A 21,820-nucleotide genomic window follows, 5' to 3' on the forward strand; every position below is an offset into this window, starting at 1 on the left:
TGCTTTCCCGAACTGTTGCGTAAGGAAAGGGATTGTGTTTGCACTGGCAAGATCGCTTGGTGTCATAAATGAAAAATGCAGGTATAAATTTGAGGTTGCAGTGCATCAACCTCTTTTGCTATGAACCACTGCAAATCGACTTGTCAGGTCAAAGGAATACTACTATTTGTTTCCTCTGTTTTATTAAATTTGAAATCTTTGTGCCACTGATTGGCCAGCTACGCTTCGCCGTACTCCGAGTCTAGAAGCTTTGGATTGTTGAAAGTGCTGCTGATACAGAAGTAACTGGTGATGCAGATGATCTCTACAATGAGACTTATGATGAAGCTGTCACTGCTTTTGATAAGGACAACAAGCTTGCTGTATTAACGAAGTTGTTCCTGTTATTTGAAGATATTGTTTCTCTCTCTCTCTCTCTCTCTCTCTCTCTCTCTACTGCAGAGAAGTTCTGTGAAAATAAAACTTGATTTTCGTCGAATCCAGTAAGCATGTTTCCATTTATTTCTCTTTCTTTCTTTCTTTCTCTCACAAATATGCTGGATCGCTGTTACTCAAAGATATTTCACACGTTCGTTGTGAGATGGCTCTTTGAAAGTTGTTTGTTGTAGGGTTTAATGCCATTTTTCAGCACAAGATAGGCTATGCATGGCAGGCAATATAAATGGTGGAGGAAGAACCCGGGAGAAGAAAACTGAACGGAAAGAACTCCCGACCCATGATAACATACTGGCAAGCTTTCTCTGATAACCACATGGGCCAAATCCGAAACTCAAACACACGCAGACAGGTGAGATGGCCGCGATCCGTAATGGTGGGCTATTTAGACCACCCGGGGTACCCACCCCTTGAAAGAGCAGTGTAAGAAATAATAACATTATCGATTGGCACGTGCTAATCAGAGACATCCAGACTAATTTTGTCATAAGCTTGAGATTATTGGTTATTTTTAATTGAATTATCAGGGGTTAGCGCGAACGCAGACCCCCACACTAATAAATAACGACCCCGAGTCACCCACATTTGGGGTGATCGCAGGTTTCAGCCCAACCGAAGTGCAATGGAAAGGCCTCATCCTGGGGAAACCGCCTAGCTGATCACGGTACTCCCTGGTCCAGGTAAGTATGATTTCTTGACGTTTACTGACGTTTATCAACTGACATTTGTGTCTGGAGTAGGAAGTGTGCCTCTAAGTAATGAAAATAAATTAAAACGATTCAGGGCCATGGTACTGCTGATGTCTTAGTATTCCGAATAACTTTATAGCTTATGTTTCAACATTACAAAAGTAACTGAAATGTCTTCAAATAGTCCTTTATTTGCAATTTCAGTTTCTTTTACGGTGGATATATGCTATATAGGTTTGCTCGGACGGCAGGGGATAGTTTCGTATATTGGCCCCTGGCAAATTTCTTAACTTGAGGCAACGGTGCGTATTTTTCAGCTATTATGGTTTTTTAATTAAATATATGGATACATTTTTCAATTCCGCGTTTCGGGCTTGTCTTGTTCTTGAAACTGATATCAGCCATTGACCTCCCATAGTTACTTCACAGCAAGTTGACAGTGAAATAGCAATAGTCGTCTAGCAAGAAATATGGTCAATCACATCCAGCTGTTTAGTACACAATGCTTTCCCGAACTGTTACGTAGGGAAAGGGATTGTGTTTGCACTGGCAAGATCGCTTGGTGTCATAAATGAAAAATGCAGGTATAAATTTGAGGTTGCAGTGCATCAACCTCTTTTGCTATGAACCACTGCAAATCGACTTGTCAGGTCAAAGGAATACTACTATTTGTTTCCTCTGTTTTATTAAATTTGAAATCTTTGTGCCACTGATTGGCCAGCTACGCTTCGCCGTACTCCGAGTCTAGAAGCTTTGGATTGTTGAAAGTGCTGCTGATACAGAAGTAACTGGTGATGCAGATGATCTCTACAATGAGACTTATGATGAAGCTGTCACTGCTTTTGATAAGGACAACAAACTTGCTGTATTAACGAAGTTGTTTCTGTTATTTGAAGATATTGTTTCTCTCTCTCTCTCTCTCTCTCTCTCTCTCTCTCTCTCTCTCTCTCTCTCTCTACTGCAGAGAAGTTCTGTGAAAATAAAACTTGATTTTCGTCGAATCCAGTAAGCATGTTTCCATTTATTTCTCTTTCTTTCTTTCTTTCTCTCACAAATATGCTGGATCGCTGTTACTCAAAGATATTTCACACGTTCGTTGTGAGATGGCTCTTTGAAAGTTGTTTGTTGTAGGGTTTAATGCCATTTTTCAGCACAAGATAGGCTATGCATGGCAGGCAATATAAATGGTGGAGGAAGAACCCGGGAGAAGAAAACTGAACGGAAAGAACTCCCGACCCATGATAACATACTGGCAAGCTTTCTCTGATAACCACATGGGCCAAATCCGAAACTCAAACACACGCAGACAGGTGAGATGGCCGCGATCCGTAATGGTGGGCTATTTAGACCACCCGGGGTACCCACCCCTTGAAAGAGCAGTGTAAGAAATAATAACATTATCGATTGGCACGTGCTAATCAGAGACATCCAGACTAATTTTGTCATAAGCTTGAGATTATTGGTTATTTTTAATTGAATTATCAGGGGTTAGCGCGAACGCAGACCCCCACACTAATAAATAACGACCCCGAGTCACCCACATTTGGGGTGATCGCAGGTTTCAGCCCAACCGAAGTGCAATGGAAAGGCCTCATCCTGGGGAAACCGCCTAGCTGATCACGGTACTCCCTGGTCCAGGTAAGTATGATTTCTTGACGTTTACTGACGTTTATCAACTGACATTTGTGTCTGGAGTAGGAAGTGTGCCTCTAAGTAATGAAAATAAATTAAAACGATTCAGGGCCATGGTACTGCTGATGTCTTAGTATTCCGAATAACTTTATAGCTTATGTTTCAACATTACAAAAGTAACTGAAATGTCTTCAAATAGTCCTTTATTTGCAATTTCAGTTTCTTTTACGCTGGATATATGCTATATAGGTTTGCTCGGACGGCAGGGGATAGTTTCGTATATTGGCCCCTGGCAAATTTCTTAACTTGAGGCAACGGTGCGTATTTTTCAGCTATTATGTTTTTTTAATTAAATATATGGATACATTTTTCAATTCCGCGTTTCGGGCTTGTCTTGTTCTTGAAACTGATATCAGCCATTGACCTCCCATAGTTACTTCACAGCAAGTTGACAGTGAAATAGCAATAGTCGTCTAGCAAGAACTATGGTCAATCACATCCAGCTGTTTAGTACACAATGCTTTCCCGAACTGTTACGTAAGGAAAGGGATTGTGTTTGCACTGGCAAGATCGCTTGGTGTCATAAATGAAAAATGCAGGTATAAATTTGAGGTTGCAGTGCATCAACCTCTTTTGCTATGAACCACTGCAAATCGACTTGTCAGGTCAAAGGAATACTACTATTTGTTTCCTCTGTTTTATTAAATTTGAAATCTTTGTGCCACTGATTGGCCAGCTACGCTTCGCCGTACTCCGAGTCTAGAAGCTTTGGATTGTTGAAAGTGCTGCTGATACAGAAGTAACTGGTGATGCAGATGATCTCTACAATGAGACTTATGATGAAGCTGTCACTGCTTTTGATAAGGACAACAAGCTTGCTGTATTAACGAAGTTGTTCCTGTTATTTGAAGATATTGTTTCTCTCTCTCTCTCTCTCTCTCTCTCTCTCTCTCTCTCTCTCTCTCTCTCTCTACTGCAGAGAAGTTCTGTGAAAATAAAACTTGATTTTCGTCGAATCCAGTAAGCATGTTTCCATTTATTTCTCTTTCTTTCTTTCTTTCTCTCACAAATATGCTGGATCGCTGTTACTCAAAGATATTTCACACGTTCGTTGTGAGATGGCTCTTTGAAAGTTGTTTGTTGTAGGGTTTAATGCCATTTTTCAGCACAAGATAGGCTATGCATGGCAGGCAATATAAATGGTGGAGGAAGAACCCGGGAGAAGAAAACTGAACGGAAAGAACTCCCGACCCATGATAACATACTGGCAAGCTTTCTCTGATAACCACATGGGCCAAATCCGAAACTCAAACACACGCAGACAGGTGAGATGGCCGCGATCCGTAATGGTGGGCTATTTAGACCACCCGGGGTACCCACCCCTTGAAAGAGCAGTGTAAGAAATAATAACATTATCGATTGGCACGTGCTAATCAGAGACATCCAGACTAATTTTGTCATAAGCTTGAGATTATTGGTTATTTTTAATTGAATTATCAGGGGTTAGCGCGAACGCAGACCCCCACACTAATAAATAACGACCCCGAGTCACCCACATTTGGGGTGATCGCAGGTTTCAGCCCAACCGAAGTGCAATGGAAAGGCCTCATCCTGGGGAAACCGCCTAGCTGATCACGGTACTCCCTGGTCCAGGTAAGTATGATTTCTTGACGTTTACTGACGTTTATCAACTGACATTTGTGTCTGGAGTAGGAAGTGTGCCTCTAAGTAATGAAAATAAATTAAAACGATTCAGGGCCATGGTACTGCTGATGTCTTAGTATTCCGAATAACTTTATAGCTTATGTTTCAACATTACAAAAGTAACTGAAATGTCTTCAAATAGTCCTTTATTTGCAATTTCAGTTTCTTTTACGGTGGATATATGCTATATAGGTTTGCTCGGACGGCAGGGGATAGTTTCGTATATTGGCCCCTGGCAAATTTCTTAACTTGAGGCAACGGTGCGTATTTTTCAGCTATTATGGTTTTTTAATTAAATATATGGATACATTTTTCAATTCCGCGTTTCGGGCTTGTCTTGTTCTTGAAACTGATATCAGCCATTGACCTCCCATAGTTACTTCACAGCAAGTTGACAGTGAAATAGCAATAGTCGTCTAGCAAGAACTATGGTCAATCACATCCAGCTGTTTAGTACACAATGCTTTCCAGAACTGTTGCGTAGGGAAAGGGATTGTGTTTGCACTGGCAAGATCGCTTGGTGTCATAAATGAAAAATGCAGGTATAAATTTGAGGTTGCAGTGCATCAACCTCTTTTGCTATGAACCACTGCAAATCGACTTGTCAGGTCAAAGGAATACTACTATTTGTTTCCTCTGTTTTATTAAATTTGAAATCTTTGTGCCACTGATTGGCCAGCTACGCTTCGCCGTACTCCGAGTCTAGAAGCTTTGGATTGTTGAAAGTGCTGCTGATACAGAAGTAACTGGTGATGCAGATGATCTCTACAAGGAGACTTATGATGAAGCTGTCATTGCTTTTGATAAGGACAACAAGCTTGCTGTATTAACGAAGTTGTTCCTGTTATTTGAAGATATTGTTTCTCTCTCTCTCTCTCTCTCTCTCTCTCTCTCTCTCTCTCTCTCTCTACTGCAGAGAAGTTCTGTGAAAATAAAACTTGATTTTCGTCGAATCCAGTAAGCATGTTTCCATTTATTTCTCTTTCTTTCTTTCTTTCTCTCACAAATATGCTGGATCGCTGTTACTCAAAGATATTTCACACGTTCGTTGTGAGATGGCTCTTTGAAAGTTGTTTGTTGTAGGGTTTAATGCCATTTTTCAGCACAAGATAGGCTATGCATGGCAGGCAATATAAATGGTGGAGGAAGAACCCGGGAGAAGAAAACTGAACGGAAAGAACTCCCGACCCATGATAACATACTGGCAAGCTTTCTCTGATAACCACATGGGCCAAATCCGAAACTCAAACACACGCAGACAGGTGAGATGGCCGCGATCCGTAATGGTGGGCTATTTAGACCACCCGGGGTACCCACCCCTTGAAAGAGGAGTGTAAGAAATAATAACATTATCGATTGGCACGTGCTAATCAGAGACATCCAGACTAATTTTGTCATAAGCTTGAGATTATTGGTTATTTTTAATTGAATTATCAGGGGTTAGCGCGAACGCAGACCCCCACACTAATAAATAACGACCCCGAGTCACCCACATTTGGGGTGATCGCAGGTTTCAGCCCAACCGAAGTGCAATGGAAAGGCCTCATCCTGGGGAAACCGCCTAGCTGATCACGGTACTCCCTGGTCCAGGTAAGTATGATTTCTTGACGTTTACTGACGTTTATCAACTGACATTTGTGTCTGGAGTAGGAAGTGTGCCTCTAAGTAATGAAAATAAATTAAAACGATTCAGGGCCATGGTACTGCTGATGTCTTAGTATTCCGAATAACTTTATAGCTTATGTTTCAACATTACAAAAGTAACTGAAATGTCTTCAAATAGTCCTTTATTTGCAATTTCAGTTTCTTTTACGGTGGATATATGCTATATAGGTTTGCTCGGACGGCAGGGGATAGTTTCGTATATTGGCCCCTGGCAAATTTCTTAACTTGAGGCAACGGTGCGTATTTTTCAGCTATTATGGTTTTTTAATTAAATATATGGATACATTTTTCAATTCCGCGTTTCGGGCTTGTCTTGTTCTTGAAACTGATATCAGCCATTGACCTCCCATAGTTACTTCACAGCAAGTTGACAGTGAAATAGCAATAGTCGTCTAGCAAGAAATATGGTCAATCACATCCAGCTGTTTAGTACACAATGCTTTCCCGAACTGTTACGTAGGAAAGGGATTGTGTTTGCACTGGCAAGATCGCTTGGTGTCATAAATGAAAAATGCAGGTATAAATTTGAGGTTGCAGTGCATCAACCTCTTTTGCTATGAACCACTGCAAATCGACTTGTCAGGTCAAAGGAATACTACTATTTGTTTCCTCTGTTTTATTAAATTTGAAATCTTTGTGCCACTGATTGGCCAGCTACGCTTCGCCGTACTCCGAGTCTAGAAGCTTTGGATTGTTGAAAGTGCTGCTGATACAGAAGTAACTGGTGATGCAGATGATCTCTACAATGAGACTTATGATGAAGCTGTCACTGCTTTTGATAAGGACAACAAGCTTGCTGTATTAACGAAGTTGTTCCTGTTATTTGAAGATATTGTTTCTCTCTCTCTCTCTCTCTCTCTCTCTACTGCAGAGAAGTTCTGTGAAAATAAAACTTGATTTTCGTCGAATCCAGTAAGCATGTTTCCATTTATTTCTCTTTCTTTCTTTCTTTCTCTCACAAATATGCTGGATCGCTGTTACTCAAAGATATTTCACACGTTCGTTGTGAGATGGCTCTTTGAAAGTTGTTTGTTGTAGGGTTTAATGCCATTTTTCAGCACAAGATAGGCTATGCATGGCAGGCAATATAAATGGTGGAGGAAGAACCCGGGAGAAGAAAACTGAACGGAAAGAACTCCCGACCCATGATAACATACTGGCAAGCTTTCTCTGATAACCACATGGGCCAAATCCGAAACTCAAACACACGCAGACAGGTGAGATGGCCGCGATCCGTAATGGTGGGCTATTTAGACCACCCGGGGTACCCACCCCTTGAAAGAGCAGTGTAAGAAATAATAACATTATCGATTGGCACGTGCTAATCAGAGACATCCAGACTAATTTTGTCATAAGCTTGAGATTATTGGTTATTTTTAATTGAATTATCAGGGGTTAGCGCGAACGCAGACCCCCACACTAATAAATAACGACCCCGAGTCACCCACATTTGGGGTGATCGCAGGTTTCAGCCCAACCGAAGTGCAATGGAAAGGCCTCATCCTGGGGAAACCGCCTAGCTGATCACGGTACTCCCTGGTCCAGGTAAGTATGATTTCTTGACGTTTACTGACGTTTATCAACTGACATTTGTGTCTGGAGTAGGAAGTGTGCCTCTAAGTAATGAAAATAAATTAAAACGATTCAGGGCCATGGTACTGCTGATGTCTTAGTATTCCGAATAACTTTATAGCTTATGTTTCAACATTACAAAAGTAACTGAAATGTCTTCAAATAGTCCTTTATTTGCAATTTCAGTTTCTTTTACGGTGGATATATGCTATATAGGTTTGCTCGGACGGCAGGGGATAGTTTCGTATATTGGCCCCTGGCAAATTTCTTAACTTGAGGCAACGGTGCGTATTTTTCAGCTATTATGTTTTTTTAATTAAATATATGGATACATTTTTCAATTCCGCGTTTCGGGCTTGTCTTGTTCTTGAAACTGATATCAGCCATTGACCTCCCATAGTTACTTCACAGCAAGTTGACAGTGAAATAGCAATAGTCGTCTAGCAAGAACTATGGTCAATCACATCCAGCTGTTTAGTACACAATGCTTTCCCGAACTGTTACGTAAGGAAAGGGATTGTGTTTGCACTGGCAAGATCGCTTGGTGTCATAAATGAAAAATGCAGGTATAAATTTGAGGTTGCAGTGCATCAACCTCTTTTGCTATGAACCACTGCAAATCGACTTGTCAGGTCAAAGGAATACTACTATTTGTTTCCTCTGTTTTATTAAATTTGAAATCTTTGTGCCACTGATTGGCCAGCTACGCTTCGCCGTACTCCGAGTCTAGAAGCTTTGGATTGTTGAAAGTGCTGCTGATACAGAAGTAACTGGTGATGCAGATGATCTCTACAATGAGACTTATGATGAAGCTGTCACTGCTTTTGATAAGGACAACAAGCTTGCTGTATTAACGAAGTTGTTCCTGTTATTTGAAGATATTGTTTCTCTCTCTCTCTCTCTCTCTCTCTCTCTCTCTCTCTCTCTCTCTCTCTCTCTACTGCAGAGAAGTTCTGTGAAAATAAAACTTGATTTTCGTCGAATCCAGTAAGCATGTTTCCATTTATTTCTCTTTCTTTCTTTCTTTCTCTCACAAATATGCTGGATCGCTGTTACTCAAAGATATTTCACACGTTCGTTGTGAGATGGCTCTTTGAAAGTTGTTTGTTGTAGGGTTTAATGCCATTTTTCAGCACAAGATAGGCTATGCATGGCAGGCAATATAAATGGTGGAGGAAGAACCCGGGAGAAGAAAACTGAACGGAAAGAACTCCCGACCCATGATAACATACTGGCAAGCTTTCTCTGATAACCACATGGGCCAAATCCGAAACTCAAACACACGCAGACAGGTGAGATGGCCGCGATCCGTAATGGTGGGCTATTTAGACCACCCGGGGTACCCACCCCTTGAAAGAGCAGTGTAAGAAATAATAACATTATCGATTGGCACGTGCTAATCAGAGACATCCAGACTAATTTTGTCATAAGCTTGAGATTATTGGTTATTTTTAATTGAATTATCAGGGGTTAGCGCGAACGCAGACCCCCACACTAATAAATAACGACCCCGAGTCACCCACATTTGGGGTGATCGCAGGTTTCAGCCCAACCGAAGTGCAATGGAAAGGCCTCATCCTGGGGAAACCGCCTAGCTGATCACGGTACTCCCTGGTCCAGGTAAGTATGATTTCTTGACGTTTACTGACGTTTATCAACTGACATTTGTGTCTGGAGTAGGAAGTGTGCCTCTAAGTAATGAAAATAAATTAAAACGATTCAGGGCCATGGTACTGCTGATGTCTTAGTATTCCGAATAACTTTATAGCTTATGTTTCAACATTACAAAAGTAACTGAAATGTCTTCAAATAGTCCTTTATTTGCAATTTCAGTTTCTTTTACGGTGGATATATGCTATATAGGTTTGCTCGGACGGCAGGGGATAGTTTCGTATATTGGCCCCTGGCAAATTTCTTAACTTGAGGCAACGGTGCGTATTTTTCAGCTATTATGGTTTTTTAATTAAATATATGGATACATTTTTCAATTCCGCGTTTCGGGCTTGTCTTGTTCTTGAAACTGATATCAGCCATTGACCTCCCATAGTTACTTCACAGCAAGTTGACAGTGAAATAGCAATAGTCGTCTAGCAAGAACTATGGTCAATCACATCCAGCTGTTTAGTACACAATGCTTTCCCGAACTGTTGCGTAGGGAAAGGGATTGTGTTTGCACTGGCAAGATCGCTTGGTGTCATAAATGAAAAATGCAGGTATAAATTTGAGGTTGCAGTGCATCAACCTCTTTTGCTATGAACCACTGCAAATCGACTTGTCAGGTCAAAGGAATACTACTATTTGTTTCCTCTGTTTTATTAAATTTGAAATCTTTGTGCCACTGATTGGCCAGCTACGCTTCGCCGTACTCCGAGTCTAGAAGCTTTGGATTGTTGAAAGTGCTGCTGATACAGAAGTAACTGGTGATGCAGATGATCTCTACAATGAGACTTATGATGAAGCTGTCACTGCTTTTGATAAGGACAACAAGCTTGCTGTATTAACGAAGTTGTTCCTGTTATTTGAAGATATTGTTTCTCTCTCTCTCTCTCTCTCTCTCTCTCTCTCTCTCTCTCTCTCTCTCTACTGCAGAGAAGTTCTGTGAAAATAAAACTTGATTTTCGTCGAATCCAGTAAGCATGTTTCCATTTATTTCTCTTTCTTTCTTTCTTTCTCTCACAAATATGCTGGATCGCTGTTACTCAAAGATATTTCACACGTTCGTTGTGAGATGGCTCTTTGAAAGTTGTTTGTTGTAGGGTTTAATGCCATTTTTCAGCACAAGATAGGCTATGCATGGCAGGCAATATAAATGGTGGAGGAAGAACCCGGGAGAAGAAAACTGAACGGAAAGAACTCCCGACCCATGATAACATACTGGCAAGCTTTCTCTGATAACCACATGGGCCAAATCCGAAACTCAAACACACGCAGACAGGTGAGATGGCCGCGATCCGTAATGGTGGGCTATTTAGACCACCCGGGGTACCCACCCCTTGAAAGAGCAGTGTAAGAAATAATAACATTATCGATTGGCACGTGCTAATCAGAGACATCCAGACTAATTTTGTCATAAGCTTGAGATTATTGGTTATTTTTAATTGAATTATCAGGGGTTAGCGCGAACGCAGACCCCCACACTAATAAATAACGACCCCGAGTCACCCACATTTGGGGTGATCGCAGGTTTCAGCCCAACCGAAGTGCAATGGAAAGGCCTCATCCTGGGGAAACCGCCTAGCTGATCACGGTACTCCCTGGTCCAGGTAAGTATGATTTCTTGACGTTTACTGACGTTTATCAACTGACATTTGTGTCTGGAGTAGGAAGTGTGCCTCTAAGTAATGAAAATAAATTAAAACGATTCAGGGCCATGGTACTGCTGATGTCTTAGTATTCCGAATAACTTTATAGCTTATGTTTCAACATTACAAAAGTAACTGAAATGTCTTCAAATAGTCCTTTATTTGCAATTTCAGTTTCTTTTACGGTGGATATATGCTATATAGGTTTGCTCGGACGGCAGGGGATAGTTTCGTATATTGGCCCCTGGCAAATTTCTTAACTTGAGGCAACGGTGCGTATTTTTCAGCTATTATGGTTTTTTAATTAAATATATGGATACATTTTTCAATTCCGCGTTTCGGGCTTGTCTTGTTCTTGAAACTGATATCAGCCATTGACCTCCCATAGTTACTTCACAGCAAGTTGACAGTGAAATAACAATAGTCGTCTAGCAAGAACTACGGTCAATCACATCCAGCTGTTTAGTACACAATGCCTTCCCGAACTGTTACGTAAGGAAAGGGATTGTGTTTGCACTGGCAAGATCGCTTGGTGTCATAAATGAAAAATGCAGGTATAAATTTGAGGTTGCAGTGCATCAACCTCTTTTGCTATGAACCACTGCAAATCGACTTGTCAGGTCAAAGGAATACTACTATTTGTTTCCTCTGTTTTATTAAATTTGAAATCTTTGTGCCACTGATTGGCCAGCTACGCTTCGCCGTACTCCGAGTCTAGAAGCTTTGGATTGTTGAAAGTGCTGCTGATACAGAAGTAACTGGTGATGCAGATGATCTCTACAATGAGACTTATGATGAAGCTGTCACTGCTTTTGATAAGGACAACAAGCTTGCTGTATTAACGAAGTTATTCCTGTTATTTGAAGATATTGTTTCTCTCTCTCTCTCTCTCTCTCTCTCTCTCTACTGCAGAGAAGTTCTGTGAAAATAAAACTTGATTTTCGTCGAATCCAGTAAGCATGTTTCCATTTATTTCTCTTTCTTTCTTTCTTTCTCTCACAAATATGCTGGATCGCTGTTACTCAAAGATATTTCACACGTTCGTTGTGAGATGGCTCTTTGAAAGTTGTTTGTTGTAGGGTTTAATGCCATTTTTCAGCACAAGATAGGCTATGCATGGCAGGCAATATAAATGGTGGAGGAAGAACCCGGGAGAAGAAAAATGAACGGAAAGAACTCCCGACCCATGATAACATACTGGCAAGCTTTCTCTGATAACCACATGGGCCAAATCCGAAACTCAAACACACGCAGACAGGTGAGATGGCCGCGATCCGTAATGGTGGGCTATTTAGACCACCCGGGGTACCCACCCCTTGAAAGAGCAGTGTAAGAAATAATAACATTATCGATTGGCACGTGCTAATCAGAGACATCCAGACTAATTTTGTCATAAGCTTGAGATTATTGGTTAATTTTAATTGAATTATCAGGGGTTAGCGCGAACGCAGACCCCCACACTAATAAATAACGACCCCGAGTCACCCACATTTGGGGTGATCGCAGGTTTCAGCCCAACCGAAGTGCAATGGAAAGGCCTCATCCTGGGGAAACCGCCTAGCTGATCACGGTACTCCCTGGTCCAGGTAAGTATGATTTCTTGACGTTTACTGACGTTTATCAACTGACATTTGTGTCTGGAGTAGGAAGTGTGCCTCTAAGTAATGAAAATAAATTAAAACGATTCAGGGCCATGGTACTGCTGATGTCTTAGTATTCCGAATAACTTTATAGCTTATGTTTCAACATTACAAAAGTAACTGAAATGTCTTCAAATAGTCCTTTATTTGCAATTTCAGTTTCTTTTACGGTGGATATATGCTATATAGGTTTGCTCGGACGGCAGGGGATAGTTTCGTATATTGGCCCCTGGCAAATTTCTTAACTTGAGGCAACGGTGCGTATTTTTCAGCTATTATGGTTTTTTAATTAAATATATGGATACATTTTTCAATTCCGCGTTTCGGGCTTGTCTTGTTCTTGAAACTGATATCAGCCATTGACCTCCCATAGTTACTTCACAGCAAGTTGACAGTGAAATAGCAATAGTCGTCTAGCAAGAACTATGGTCAATCACATCCAGCTGTTTAGTACACAATGCTTTCCCGAACTGTTGCGTGGGGAAAGGGATTGTGTTTGCACTGGCAAGATCGCTTGGTGTCATAAATGAAAAATGCAGGTATAAATTTGAGGTTGCAGTGCATCAACCTCTTTTGCTATGAACCACTGCAAATCGACTTGTCAGGTCAAAGGAATACTACTATTTGTTTCCTCTGTTTTATCAAATTTGAAATCTTTGTGCCACTGATTGGCCAGCTACGCCTCGCCGTACTCCGAGTCTAGAAGCTTTGGATTGTTGAAAGTGCTGCTGATACAGAAGTAACTGGTGATGCAGATGATCTCTACAATGAGACTTATGATGAAGTTGTCACTGCTTTTGATAAGGACAACAAGCTTGCTGTATTAACGAAGTTGTTCCTGTTATTTGAAGATATTGTTTCTCTCTCTCTCTCTCTCTCTCTCTCTCTCTCTCTCTCTCTCTCTCTCTCTCTCTCTCTACTGCAGAGAAGTTCTGTGAAAATAAAACTTGATTTTCGTCGAATCCAGTAAGCATGTTTCCATTTATTTCTCTTTCTTTCTTTCTTTCTCTCACAAATATGCTGGATCGCTGTTACTCAAAGATATTTCACACGTTCGTTGTGAGATGGCTCTTTGAAAGTTGTTTGTTGTAGGGCTTAATGCCATTTTTCAGCACAAGATAGGCTATGCATGGCAGGCTATATAAATGGTGGAGGAAGAACCCGGGAGAAGAAAACTGAACGGAAAGAACTCCCGACCCATGATAACATACTGGCAAACTTTCTCTGATAACCACATGGGCCAAATCCGAAACTCAAACACACGCAGACAGGTGAGATGGCCGCGATCCGTAATGGTGGGCTATTTAGACCACCCGGGGTACCCACCCCTTGAAAGAGCAGTGTAAGAAATAATAACATTATCGATTGGCACGTGCTAATCAGAGACATCCAGACTAATTTTGTCATAAGCTTGAGATTATTGGTTATTTTTAATTGAATTATCAGGGGTTAGCGCGAACGCAGACCCCCACACTAATAAATAACGACCCCGAGTCACCCACATTTGGGGTGATCGCAGGTTTCAGCCCAACCGAAGTGCAATGGAAAGGCCTCATCCTGGGGAAACCGCCTAGCTGATCACGGTACTCCCTGGTCCAAGTAAGTATGATTTCTTGACGTTTACTGACGTTTATCAACTGACATTTGCGTCTGGAGTAGGAAGTGTGCCTCTAAGTAATGAAAATAAATTAAAACGATTCAGGGCCATGGTACTGCTGATGTCTTAGTATTCCGAATAACTTTATAGCTTATGTTTCAACATTACAAAAGTAACTGAAATGTCTTCAAATAGTCCTTTATTTGCAATTTCAGTTTCTTTTACGGTGGATATATGCTATATAGGTTTGCTCGGACGGCAGGGGATAGTTTCGTATATTGGCCCCTGGCAAATTTCTTAACTTGAGGCAACGGTGCGTATTTTTCAGCTATTATGGTTTTTTAATTAAATATATGGATACATTTTTCAATTCCGCGTTTCGGGCTTGTCTTGTTCTTGAAACTGATATCAGCCATTGACCTCCCATAGTTACTTCACAGCAAGTTGACAGTGAAATAGCAATAGTCGTCTAGCAAGAAATATGGTCAATCACATCCAGCTGTTTAGTACACAATGCTTTCCCGAACTGTTGCGTAAGGAAAGGGATTGTGTTTGCACTGGCAAGATCGCTTGGTGTCATAAATGAAAAATGCAGGTATAAATTTGAGGTTGCAGTGCATCAACCTCTTTTGCTATGAACCACTGCAAATCGACTTGTCAGGTCAAAGGAATACTACTATTTGTTTCCTCTGTTTTATTAAATTTGAAATCTTTGTGCCACTGATTGGCCAGCTACGCTTCGCCGTACTCCGAGTCTAGAAGCTTTGGATTGTTGAAAGTGCTGCTGATACAGAAGTAACTGGTGATGCAGATGATCTCTACAATGAGACTTATGATGAAGCTGTCACTGCTTTTGATAAGGACAACAAGCTTGCTGTATTAACGAAGTTGTTCCTGTTATTTGAAGATATTGTTTCTCTCTCTCTCTCTCTCTCTCTCTCTCTCTCTACTGCAGAGAAGTTCTGTGAAAATAAAACTTGATTTTCGTCGAATCCAGTAAGCATGTTTCCATTTATTTCTCTTTCTTTCTTTCTTTCTCTCACAAATATGCTGGATCGCTGTTACTCAAAGATATTTCACACGTTCGTTGTGAGATGGCTCTTTGAAAGTTGTTTGTTGTAGGGTTTAATGCCATTTTTCAGCACAAGATAGGCTATGCATGGCAGGCAATATAAATGGTGGAGGAAGAACCCGGGAGAAGAAAACTGAACGGAAAGAACTCCCGACCCATGATAACATACTGGCAAGCTTTCTCTGATAACCACATGGGCCAAATCCGAAACTCAAACACACGCAGACAGGTGAGATGGCCGCGATCCGTAATGGTGGGCTATTTAGACCACCCGGGGTACCCACCCCTTGAAAGAGCAGTGTAAGAAATAATAACATTATCGATTGGCACGTGCTAATCAGAGACATCCAGACTAATTTTGTCATAAGCTTGAGATTATTGGTTATTTTTAATTGAATTATCAGGGGTTAGCGCGAACGCAGACCCCCACACTAATAAATAACGACCCCGAGTCACCCACATTTGGGGTGATCGCAGGTTTCAGCCCAACCGAAGTGCAATGGAAAGGCCTCATCCTGGGGAAACCGCCTAGCTGATCACGGTACTCCCTGGTCCAGGTAAGTATGATTTCTTGACGTTTACTGACGTTTATCAACTGACATTTGTGTCTGGAGTAGGAAGTGTGCCTCTAAGTAATGAAAATAAATTAAAACGATTCAGGGCCATGGTACTGCTGATGTCTTAGTATTCCGAATAACTTTATAGCTTATGTTTCAACATTACAAAAGTAACTGAAATGTCTTCAAATAGTCCTTTATTTGCAATTTCAGTTTCTTTTACGGTGGATATATGCTATATAGGTTTGCTCGGACGGCAGGGGATAGTTTCGTATATTGGCCCCTGGCAAATTTCTTAACTTGAGGCAACGGTGCGTATTTTTCAGCTATTATGGTTTTTTTAATTAAATATATGGATACATTTTTCAATTCCGCGTTTCGGGCTTGTCTTGTTCTTGAAACTGATATCAGCCATTGACCTCCCATAGTTACTTCACAGCAAGTTGACAGTGAAATAGCAATAGTCGTCTAGCAAGAAATATGGTCAATCACATCCAGCTGTTTAGTACACAATGCTTTCCCGAACTGTTACGTAGGGAAAGGGATTGTGTTTGCACTGGCAAGATCGCTTGGTGTCATAAATGAAAAATGCAGGTATAAATTTGAGGTTGCAGTGCATCAACCTCTTTTGCTATGAACCACTGCAAATCGACTTGTCAGGTCAAAGGAATACTACTATTTGTTTCCTCTGTTTTATTAAATTTGAAATCTTTGTGCCACTGATTGGCCAGCTACGCTTCGCCGTACTCCGAGTCTAGAAGCTTTGGATTGTTGAAAGTGCTGCTGATACAGAAGTAACTGGTGATGCAGATGATCTCTACAATGAGACTTATGATGAAGCTGTCACTGCTTTTGATAAGGACAACAAGCTTGCTGTATTAACGAAGTTGTTTCTGTTATTTGAAGATATTGTTTCTCTCTCTCTCTCTCTCTCTCTCTCTCTCTCTCTCTCTCTCTCTCTCTCTCTCTCTACTGCAGAGAAGTTCTGTGAAAATAAAACTTGATTTTCGTCGAATCCAGTAAGCATGTTTCCATTTATTTCTCTTTCTTTCTTTCTTTCTCTCACAAATATGCTGGATCGCTGTTACTCAAAGATATTTCACACGTTCGTTGTGAGATGGCTCTTTGAAAGTTGTTTGTTGTAGGGTTTAATGCCATTTTTCAGCACAAGATAGGCTATGCATGGCAGGCAATATAAATGGTGGAGGAAGAACCCGGGAGAAGAAAACTGAACGGAAAGAACTCCCGACCCATGATAACATACTGGCAAGCTTTCTCTGATAACCACATGGGCCAAATCCGAAACTCAAACACACGCAGACAGGTGAGATGGCCGCGATCCGTAATGGTGGGCTATTTAGACCACCCGGGGTACCCACCCCTTGAAAGAGCAGTGTAAGAAATAATAACATTATCGATTGGCACGTGCTAATCAGAGACATCCAGACTAATTTTGTCATAAGCTTGAGATTATTGGTTATTTTTAATTGAATTATCAGGGGTTAGCGCGAACGCAGACCCCCACACTAATAAATAACGACCCCGAGTCACCCACATTTGGGGTGATCGCAGGTTTCAGCCCAACCGAAGTGCAATGGAAAGGCCTCATCCTGGGGAAACCGCCTAGCTGATCACGGTACTCCCTGGTCCAGGTAAGTATGATTTCTTGACGTTTACTGACGTTTATCAACTGACATTTGTGTCTGGAGTAGGAAGTGTGCCTCTAAGTAATGAAAATAAATTAAAACGATTCAGGGCCATGGTACTGCTGATGTCTTAGTATTCCGAATAACTTTATAGCTTATGTTTCAACATTACAAAAGTAACTGAAATGTCTTCAAATAGTCCTTTATTTGCAATTTCAGTTTCTTTTACGCTGGATATATGCTATATAGGTTTGCTCGGACGGCAGGGGATAGTTTCGTATATTGGCCCCTGGCAAATTTCTTAACTTGAGGCAACGGTGCGTATTTTTCAGCTATTATGTTTTTTTAATTAAATATATGGATACATTTTTCAATTCCGCGTTTCGGGCTTGTCTTGTTCTTGAAACTGATATCAGCCATTGACCTCCCATAGTTACTTCACAGCAAGTTGACAGTGAAATAGCAATAGTCGTCTAGCAAGAACTATGGTCAATCACATCCAGCTGTTTAGTACACAATGCTTTCCCGAACTGTTACGTAAGGAAAGGGATTGTGTTTGCACTGGCAAGATCGCTTGGTGTCATAAATGAAAAATGCAGGTATAAATTTGAGGTTGCAGTGCATCAACCTCTTTTGCTATGAACCACTGCAAATCGACTTGTCAGGTCAAAGGAATACTACTATTTGTTTCCTCTGTTTTATTAAATTTGAAATCTTTGTGCCACTGATTGGCCAGCTACGCTTCGCCGTACTCCGAGTCTAGAAGCTTTGGATTGTTGAAAGTGCTGCTGATACAGAGGTAACTGGTGATGCAGATGATCTCTACAATGAGACTTATGATGAAGCTGTCACTGCTTTTGATAAGGACAACAAGCTTGCTGTATTAACGAAGTTGTTCCTGTTATTTGAAGATATTGTTTCTCTCTCTCTCTCTCTCTCTCTCTCTCTCTCTCTCTCTCTCTCTCTCTCTCTACTGCAGAGAAGTTCTGTGAAAATAAAACTTGATTTTCGTCGAATCCAGTAAGCATGTTTCCATTTATTTCTCTTTCTTTCTTTCTTTCTCTCACAAATATGCTGGATCGCTGTTACTCAAAGATATTTCACACGTTCGTTGTGAGATGGCTCTTTGAAAGTTGTTTGTTGTAGGGTTTAATGCCATTTTTCAGCACAAGATAGGCTATGCATGGCAGGCAATATAAATGGTGGAGGAAGAACCCGGGAGAAGAAAACTGAACGGAAAGAACTCCCGACCCATGATAACATACTGGCAAGCTTTCTCTGATAACCACATGGGCCAAATCCGAAACTCAAACACACGCAGACAGGTGAGATGGCCGCGATCCGTAATGGTGGGCTATTTAGACCACCCGGGGTACCCACCCCTTGAAAGAGCAGTGTAAGAAATAATAACATTATCGATTGGCACGTGCTAATCAGAGACATCCAGACTAATTTTGTCATAAGCTTGAGATTATTGGTTATTTTTAATTGAATTATCAGGGGTTAGCGCGAACGCAGACCCCCACACTAATAAATAACGACCCCGAGTCACCCACATTTGGGGTGATCGCAGGTTTCAGCCCAACCGAAGTGCAATGGAAAGGCCTCATCCTGGGGAAACCGCCTAGCTGATCACGGTACTCCCTGGTCCAGGTAAGTATGATTTCTTGACGTTTACTGACGTTTATCAACTGACATTTGTGTCTGGAGTAGGAAGTGTGCCTCTAAGTAATGAAAATAAATTAAAACGATTCAGGGCCATGGTACTGCTGATGTCTTAGTATTCCGAATAACTTTATAGCTTATGTTTCAACATTACAAAAGTAACTGAAATGTCTTCAAATAGTCCTTTATTTGCAATTTCAGTTTCTTTTACGCTGGATATATGCTATATAGGTTTGCTCGGACGGCAGGGGATAGTTTCGTATATTGGCCCCTGGCAAATTTCTTAACTTGAGGCAACGGTGCGTATTTTTCAGCTATTATGGTTTTTTAATTAAATATATGGATACATTTTTCAATTCCGCGTTTCGGGCTTGTCTTGTTCTTGAAACTGATATCAGCCATTGACCTCCCATAGTTACTTCACAGCAAGTTGACAGTGAAATAGCAATAGTCGTCTAGCAAGAACTATGGTCAATCACATCCAGCTGTTTAGTACACAATGCTTTCCAGAACTGTTGCGTAGGGAAAGGGATTGTGTTTGCACTGGCAAGATCGCTTGGTGTCATAAATGAAAAATGCAGGTATAAATTTGAGGTTGCAGTGCATCAACCTCTTTTGCTATGAACCACTGCAAATCGACTTGTCAGGTCAAAGGAATACTACTATTTGTTTCCTCTGTTTTATTAAATTTGAAATCTTTGTGCCACTGATTGGCCAGCTACGCTTCGCCGTACTCCGAGTCTAGAAGCTTTGGATTGTTGAAAGTGCTGCTGATACAGAAGTAACTGGTGATGCAGATGATCTCTACAAGGAGACTTATGATGAAGCTGTCATTGCTTTTGATAAGGACAACAAGCTTGCTGTATTAACGAAGTTGTTCCTGTTATTTGAAGATATTGTTTCTCTCTCTCTCTCTCTCTCTCTCTCTCTACTGCAGAGAAGTTCTGTGAAAATAAAACTTGATTTTCGTCGAATCCAGTAAGCATGTTTCCATTTATTTCTCTTTCTTTCTTTCTTTCTCTCACAAATATGCTGGATCGCTGTTACTCAAAGATATTTCACACGTTCGTTGTGAGATGGCTCTTTGAAAGTTGTTTGTTGTAGGGTTTAATGCCATTTTTCAGCACAAGATAGGCTATGCATGGCAGGCAATATAAATGGTGGAGGAAGAACCCGGGAGAAGAAAACTGAACGGAAAGAACTCCCGACCCATGATAACATACTGGCAAGCTTTCTCTGATAACCACATGGGCCAAATCCGAAACTCAAACACACGCAGACAGGTGAGATGGCCGCGATCCGTAATGGTGGGCTATTTAGACCACCCGGGGTACCCACCCCTTGAAAGAGCAGTGTAAGAAATAATAACATTATCGATTGGCACGTGCTAATCAGAGACATCCAGACTAATTTTGTCATAAGCTTGAGATTATTGGTTATTTTTAATTGAATTATCAGGGGTTAGCGCGAACGCAGACCCCCACACTAATAAATAACGACCCCGAGTCACCCACATTTGGGGTGATCGCAGGTTTCAGCCCAACCGAAGTGCAATGGAAAGGCCTCATCCTGGGGAAACCGCCTAGCTGATCACGGTACTCCCTGGTCCAGGTAAGTATGATTTCTTGACGTTTACTGACGTTTATCAACTGACATTTGTGTCTGGAGTAGGAAGTGTGCCTCTAAGTAATGAAAATAAATTAAAACGATTCAGGGCCATGGTACTGCTGATGTCTTAGTATTCCGAATAACTTTATAGCTTATGTTTCAACATTACAAAAGTAACTGAAATGTCTTCAAATAGTCCTTTATTTGCAATTTCAGTTTCTTTTACGGTGGATATATGCTATATAGGTTTGCTCGGACGGCAGGGGATAGTTTCGTATATTGGCCCCTGGCAAATTTCTTAACTTGAGGCAACGGTGCGTATTTTTCAGCTATTATGTTTTTTTAATTAAATATATGGATACATTTTTCAATTCCGCGTTTCGGGCTTGTCTTGTTCTTGAAACTGATATCAGCCATTGACCTCCCATAGTTACTTCACAGCAAGTTGACAGTGAAATAGCAATAGTCGTCTAGCAAGAAATATGGTCAATCACATCCAGCTGTTTAGTACACAATGCTTTCCCGAACTGTTACGTAGGGAAAGGGATTGTGTTTGCACTGGCAAGATCGCTTGGTGTCATAAATGAAAAATGCAGGTATAAATTTGAGGTTGCAGTGCATCAACCTCTTTTGCTATGAACCACTGCAAATCGACTTGTCAGGTCAAAGGAATACTACTATTTGTTTCCTCTGTTTTATTAAATTTGAAATCTTTGTGCCACTGATTGGCCAGCTACGCTTCGCCGTACTCCGAGTCTAGAAGCTTTGGATTGTTGAAAGTGCTGCTGATACAGAAGTAACTGGTGATGCAGATGATCTCTACAATGAGACTTATGATGAAGCTGTCACTGCTTTTGATAAGGACAACAAGCTTGCTGTATTAACGAAGTTGTTTCTGTTATTTGAAGATATTGTTTCTCTCTCTCTCTCTCTCTCTCTCTCTCTCTCTCTCTCTCTCTCTCTCTCTCTCTCTCTACTGCAGAGAAGTTCTGTGAAAATAAAACTTGATTTTCGTCGAATCCAGTAAGCATGTTTC

General features: G+C 41.0%; 13 non-coding genes across 13 annotated transcripts; all 13 read right to left on the reverse strand.

The window, feature by feature from the left end:
• Nucleotides 1-959: 959 nt before the first annotated feature.
• LOC149773897 (U1 spliceosomal RNA) lies at nt 960-1,123 on the reverse strand. The gene has a single exon (XR_016417123.1). It is a non-coding gene; the product is annotated as a U1 spliceosomal RNA (small nuclear RNA).
• Nucleotides 1,124-2,606: 1,483 nt separating this feature from the next.
• Nucleotides 2,607-2,770, reverse strand: LOC149773898 (U1 spliceosomal RNA). The gene has a single exon (XR_016417124.1). It is a non-coding gene; the product is annotated as a U1 spliceosomal RNA (small nuclear RNA).
• A 1,483-nt stretch (nt 2,771-4,253) lies between these two features.
• LOC149773899 (U1 spliceosomal RNA) lies at nt 4,254-4,417 on the reverse strand. Its single transcript, XR_016417125.1, has one exon. It is a non-coding gene; the product is annotated as a U1 spliceosomal RNA (small nuclear RNA).
• Nucleotides 4,418-5,894: 1,477 nt separating this feature from the next.
• LOC149773900 (U1 spliceosomal RNA) lies at nt 5,895-6,058 on the reverse strand. Its single transcript, XR_016417126.1, has one exon. It is a non-coding gene; the product is annotated as a U1 spliceosomal RNA (small nuclear RNA).
• A 1,456-nt stretch (nt 6,059-7,514) lies between these two features.
• LOC149773901 (U1 spliceosomal RNA) lies at nt 7,515-7,678 on the reverse strand. The gene has a single exon (XR_016417127.1). It is a non-coding gene; the product is annotated as a U1 spliceosomal RNA (small nuclear RNA).
• Nucleotides 7,679-9,161: 1,483 nt separating this feature from the next.
• Nucleotides 9,162-9,325, reverse strand: LOC149773902 (U1 spliceosomal RNA). The gene has a single exon (XR_016417128.1). It is a non-coding gene; the product is annotated as a U1 spliceosomal RNA (small nuclear RNA).
• Nucleotides 9,326-10,804: 1,479 nt separating this feature from the next.
• LOC149773903 (U1 spliceosomal RNA) lies at nt 10,805-10,968 on the reverse strand. Its single transcript, XR_016417129.1, has one exon. It is a non-coding gene; the product is annotated as a U1 spliceosomal RNA (small nuclear RNA).
• A 1,461-nt stretch (nt 10,969-12,429) lies between these two features.
• LOC149773904 (U1 spliceosomal RNA) lies at nt 12,430-12,593 on the reverse strand. Its single transcript, XR_016417131.1, has one exon. It is a non-coding gene; the product is annotated as a U1 spliceosomal RNA (small nuclear RNA).
• Nucleotides 12,594-14,082: 1,489 nt separating this feature from the next.
• LOC149773905 (U1 spliceosomal RNA) lies at nt 14,083-14,246 on the reverse strand. Its single transcript, XR_016417195.1, has one exon. It is a non-coding gene; the product is annotated as a U1 spliceosomal RNA (small nuclear RNA).
• A 1,463-nt stretch (nt 14,247-15,709) lies between these two features.
• LOC149773906 (U1 spliceosomal RNA) lies at nt 15,710-15,873 on the reverse strand. Its single transcript, XR_016417132.1, has one exon. It is a non-coding gene; the product is annotated as a U1 spliceosomal RNA (small nuclear RNA).
• A 1,488-nt stretch (nt 15,874-17,361) lies between these two features.
• LOC149773907 (U1 spliceosomal RNA) lies at nt 17,362-17,525 on the reverse strand. The gene has a single exon (XR_016417133.1). It is a non-coding gene; the product is annotated as a U1 spliceosomal RNA (small nuclear RNA).
• Nucleotides 17,526-19,008: 1,483 nt separating this feature from the next.
• LOC149773908 (U1 spliceosomal RNA) lies at nt 19,009-19,172 on the reverse strand. The gene has a single exon (XR_016417134.1). It is a non-coding gene; the product is annotated as a U1 spliceosomal RNA (small nuclear RNA).
• A 1,459-nt stretch (nt 19,173-20,631) lies between these two features.
• On the reverse strand, nt 20,632-20,795 carry LOC149773909 (U1 spliceosomal RNA). The gene has a single exon (XR_016417135.1). It is a non-coding gene; the product is annotated as a U1 spliceosomal RNA (small nuclear RNA).
• Nucleotides 20,796-21,820: the final 1,025 nt, after the last annotated feature.

Source organism: Sinohyriopsis cumingii, unplaced genomic scaffold, assembly GCF_028554795.1.
Source record: "Sinohyriopsis cumingii isolate HCF-2022 unplaced genomic scaffold, ASM2855479v2 utg000547l, whole genome shotgun sequence".
Classification (NCBI taxonomy): Eukaryota; Metazoa; Mollusca; class Bivalvia; order Unionida; family Unionidae; genus Sinohyriopsis; species Sinohyriopsis cumingii.